General features: G+C 37.6%; 1 protein-coding gene across 3 annotated transcripts in view; it reads right to left on the bottom strand.

Moving 5' to 3' along the window:
- Nucleotides 1-5,198, bottom strand: part of KIAA1958 (KIAA1958 ortholog) — a 147,904-nt gene that overhangs the window by 116,508 nt on the left and 26,198 nt on the right. The gene's annotated exons all lie outside the window — the stretch shown is intronic.

Raw genomic sequence — 5,198 nt, 5'->3', positions numbered from 1 at the left:
TAATAAAATCCAAGGAGAACAGGATTCCTAGAATCCAGGAAAATGAACTGCTTTTTATGCTTTTATTAGAAAAAAAAATTTGAGATTGAAAAGTAAGTCAACTAAATATTAAACTCAAGCTTAAAACATGATAAAAGAAACTAGAAGAAAAGGCTTATAGGTAAAGGAGAAATTAAACCAAAAACAAAATGAAAGAGGAAATGGCAATCTAACAAGTCACAATATCAGGGAGGAAAAAAAGATCAAATGTAGACCTTATTTACTGAGCAGTTCCTAACTCCCAAGTAATGCATGACAGGTGCTAGGAACAGAATGTTGGGGGAAAAAAACAACATATGCTTATCTGACCCAAACCATAGATGGTCTAGAAAGGATTCCTAAAAAGAAAACGCAGGACCTTAGTATGTCTAATTTCCATTTTTAATCTTTACAGTTTGACTTTGTTCTTATTGAAAAATAATCATTAACATTTACATGTATTCAGAATTTTCTTGATGATCTGGATTTCTTTCAGAATCACTTATAACGAACAGTTACAGTAAAAAAGAAAATCAGTGTATTTCTCACAGTTTCAATACCCTGTTCATTTCTCTGTTCCTTCAGGTTTCTTTCTTATCAGTGCTTCTGCGTCCTCTATCATTCTCCTACCTGTGGTTTTAAGTTTGTGGATGTTAATTTACCAAGGAAGTCCACAACTCTTACTGTAAAAGTTAACCTAGGATTAATATACTCACTCACTTGGAGTATACAGTATCATGCAGATGGTGGTAAAAGCATCAGGCGTATGCTGTTGCTTTATCAGACATGATAAATAATGCATAACTAATGTAAAATATCGATTCCATTCAGTCTCTAGTTACTTGAGACTATACCACATGCATTATCTTATCTACAAGTGAAGGTAGTACTTCTACTCAAAGCCATTGCTAAAGACTAAATTAAATTTCTTTGAAAGTAATATAGTATGCTTATCTACTTCTGTCTTTTCTATTTTCCATCTTAAGTGTTTTAAAAATGTAAAAGCAATTTAATTTGCTGCTTCCTTTCTACAAACCAATCTAGTGTAAAATGGTGAAAAAATGTTTTCACTTTGTCATTTTCCCAAACACACAAACTTAAGAACTCCTTGATCTTAATTAAGATGACACATCACCAAGGGGACTGAACCACCTCTCCTCTATTATACTGGTCCACTTCCTGCAGTATAGTATAATTAGGAACAAGACACAAGGTAATGTATTTATACCAGCACTTACTAAAATACAAATTAAATGCTTTAATAATCCAACAATTACATGAACATAATCCAATGGGATCAAATTACTCCCATACAGTAATTGTTTCATCAGAAACAAGTTAGTACAAAAAGGTCTTTGAACTCCAAAAGGTACACCAGCATTTCTTACTATTATGACTTGTAACAGTAGTATGCATCTGCTGGAAATGCCTCAAAGAACTGAAGGATCTGGAACTAATTTTCATGATAATCACACTTTAACACAATATCTGCTCATTCAATAAGTAATCAGAGTACCTACATACCAGGTACTAAGGAAGGCAAACTTATGTATTGAAATGTTCAGAAGAGTCATAAGAATAATTCAAGACAACCAATACCTAAAAGCCTAAAAGTCATCTATATTTAAGCTTGATAAAGATTTTGCTACTGTGAAATTATATTTAAATACCAGAACATGTAATGTCCTGGTAGTAATCAACACACAAAAACTAAATCGTGAAACTTCCAAATGGATCCAGGACAGTGTAGTATGTTATGAGCACAAGTTTAGACATCATAAAGGAACATTTCATTTGTGTTAAATCTCATGTTAGTATGATAACAGCATAGATTAGTAACAGCCACATGATGTTTCATAGAGCAATCAACAGAGAAATCATAAATTAAAAACAGCAAAGAATGATCTTTCTTCTGCTTCTTTTTTTTAAGATTTTTAAATTTATATTTGAGAGAGAGAGAGAGAAAGGCGAGGACAAGCAGAGGGAGGGGCAGAGGGAAAAGCAGACTCCCCACCGAGCAGGGAACCAGATGTGGGACTTGATCCCAAGGACCCTGGGATCAAGACCTGAGCCGAAGGCAGACGCCCAATTGACTCAGCCACCCAGGCGCCCCTTTCTTCTGCTTTCTTTAGCAGTCATTTATTCTAAGAGTATTATGGTTTTAGCTCTTACATGGTGTTGTTGATCCATTTTAATTCTTCTATATACAGTATGAGGCAGGGATCCAACTTCATTTTTTTATGTGTGGAAATACAGTTGTCCCAGCACTACCACCTGTTGAAGAGACTATTTTTTTCCCATTGAATGGACTTGACACCCTTGTCAAAAACCATTTGGCCCTAGATATACGGGTGTATTTCTAGACTGTCAATTCTATTCCATTAGTTATATTTCTATCCTTATGCCAATATAACACCGTTTTGATTATAATAGCTTTGTAGTAAGTTTTGAAATCAGAAGCGCAAGTCCTCCAGCTTTGCTCTTTTTCAAAACTGTTTTGACTATTCAAGACCTTTTGTAATTCCAAATGTATTTAAATATCAGCTTTTTAATTTCTGTACAAAAGGCTACTGGAATTTCAATAAGAATAGCTCAGGGGAATGCTGACATATTAACAATATTAAGTCCTCCTATTCATGAACACGGGCTATATTTCCATTTATTTAGGTCTTTAATTTCTTTCAGCGCTGTTTTATAGTTTTCAGTGTATAAGTCTTTCACCATCTTGGTTAAATTTATTCCTAGGTTATTTTATTTTCTTAGATGCTATTATAAATGGAACTGCTGGGGTGCCTGGGTGGCTCAGTCAGTTAAATGTCTGCCTTCAGCTCAGGTCATGATCCCAAGATCCTAGGATGGAGCCCAGCATTGGGCTCTCTGCTTGATGGGGAGCCTGCTTCTCTCTCTCCCTCTGCCTGCCACTCCCCCTGCTTGTGCGGTCAAATATATAAAAATCTTAAAAAAAAAAAAAAAATGGAACTGCTGTCTTAATGTCCTTTTCAGATTGTTCATTGCTTGTGTATAGAAATACAAGTGACTTTTGTGTGTTGATCTTGTACCTTGCAACTTTACTGAATTCATATATTATTATCTCTAGTTTTCTTGTGGTTTCCTTGGTATTTTATATATATAGGATCATGTCATCTGCGAATAGATAGTTTTGCTTCTTCCTATGAATTCTAGTCACCATGGCCTCCTCAGACTTCCATCCCCACCTTCTCAACTCAGGGAAACTGGCAGCCTCCACTTGGGTTCCCCCCTCCTCGGAAAGCAGAAACCCTTTCCAGGAAGTAAGCTGAGGCAGTCATGGGGTTCATCTTGTTTGTTTCTCATCTCTCAGAGATCATTGTTACTTCAATGTCTGATATCCAATGTTTTAAAAATCACTGTTTAATATATTTTGTCTGGTTTCTTAATTGTTTCAGGTGGTGGGATGGTTAATTTTATGTCAACTTGACAGGTCACAGGTACCCAACATTTGATTAACATTATGCTGGGTGTGTCTGTGAAGGTGCTTCCAGATGAGATTAACATTTGAATCAGTAGACTACATAAAGCAGATTGCCACCCTAAATGTGAGTGGCCTCATCCAATCAATTGAAGACCTTAATAAAACAAAAAAGCTGAGTAAGAAGGAATTCTTCCCATTTGACGAATGAGCTGAGTCTTTTCCTGCATTCAGACTCTAAGGAAACATTGGCTCTTCCTGGATCTTGAGCCTTCAGGCTTTCAGACTGGAATGTACATGATCAGCTTTCCTAGTTCTCAGGCCTTCAGACTTGGACTGGAACTACACATTGGCTCTCCAGGGTCTCCAACTTGCAGACTGCAGAATTTGGGAGTTCTCAGCTTCCCCAATTAAGTGACCCAATTCCTTATAATAAATATATAAACATACACATTCTATTGGTTCTATTTCTCTGCAGAACCCTAATAATACAGGTAGGATGATAAATCTGCTCCCAGTTACTCTGCCTTGGCCAGAGGCGTAAGTCTAATGTATTTTTAAGACATTTTATTACAAGACAAGTTGTAACAACAGTCATGAATACTTTTTTTTTTTACTTTTCTACAAGATTCGTGTTTTTGTAATAGACACAAGGCAAGATTCTTTGCACTACATAAACAAAATATAGGATACAGAAGAGGAGGGGTGCCTGGGTGGCTCAGTCATTAAGCATCTGCCTTTGGCTCAGGTCATGATCTCAGGGTCCTGGGATCGAGCCCCGCATCAGGCTCCCTGCTCGGTGGGAAGCCTGCTTCTCCCTCTCCTACTCCGCCTGCTTGTGCTCACTCTCTCGCTTTCTGTCAAATAAATAAATAAAATCTTTAAAAAAAAAAAAAAAAAGGATACAGAAGAGGAGGAGGTAGGTGTGGAAAACAGTGGAGAGCACTGATTAGGAGACTTCAAGGGCTCCTGGGTGGCTCAATCAGTTAAGTGTCTGACTTTGGCTCAGGTCATGATCTCGGGGTCCTGGGATTGAGCCCCCCATCAGCTCCATGCTCAGTGAGTAGTCTGCTTCTCCCTCTCCCTCTGCCCTTCTCCCAACTCGTGCTCGCTCTCTCTCTCTCTAAAATCTTTAAAAAAAAAAAGGAGATGGGACTTCATGTTTTATAAAACATTTTCATACACTTGTCTCTTGCTTCATATTCTGAACAACTGTGAGACTAAGCTATTAAGTACTTTAAGTCCCATTGTGCAGATAATGAATTGATTGAGAAAAGTTAAGTAACTTACCCAAGGTCAGTTAACAAAGGCAGGACTTGAACTCAAAACTTTTGACTCAAAATTACTTGCTCTGACATACAATTCTCAAGCAGAAATACTGATTTATGAAGATACTTGACTAAAGGGAAAATAACTGTAATTTAGAATCAATCAGATCTGTGTCAGAATTTCTTTCACTGACCAATTCTTTGACCCACTGGGACCAAAAGTCCATTGATCCTAGCATGTTTTCACTGTCCCAATGACCCATTCTTTTTTTTTTTTTTAAAGATTTTATTTATTTATTTGACAGAGAGAGACACAGCGAGAGAGGGAACACAAGCAGGGGGAGTGGGAGAGGGAGAAGCAGGCTTCCCGCAGAGCAGGGAGCCCGATGTGGGACTCGATCCCAGGACCCTGGGATCATGACCTGAGCTGAAGGCAGTCGCTTAACCAACTGAGCCACCCAGGC

Source organism: Leptonychotes weddellii, chromosome 14 (genome assembly GCF_054177405.1).
Source record: "Leptonychotes weddellii isolate Sample4059 chromosome 14, ASM5417740v2, whole genome shotgun sequence".
Taxonomy (NCBI): Eukaryota; Metazoa; Chordata; class Mammalia; order Carnivora; family Phocidae; genus Leptonychotes; species Leptonychotes weddellii.
The sequence above is the reverse complement of the archived record's forward strand: the minus strand, read 5'-3'. Positions and strand labels throughout refer to the sequence as shown.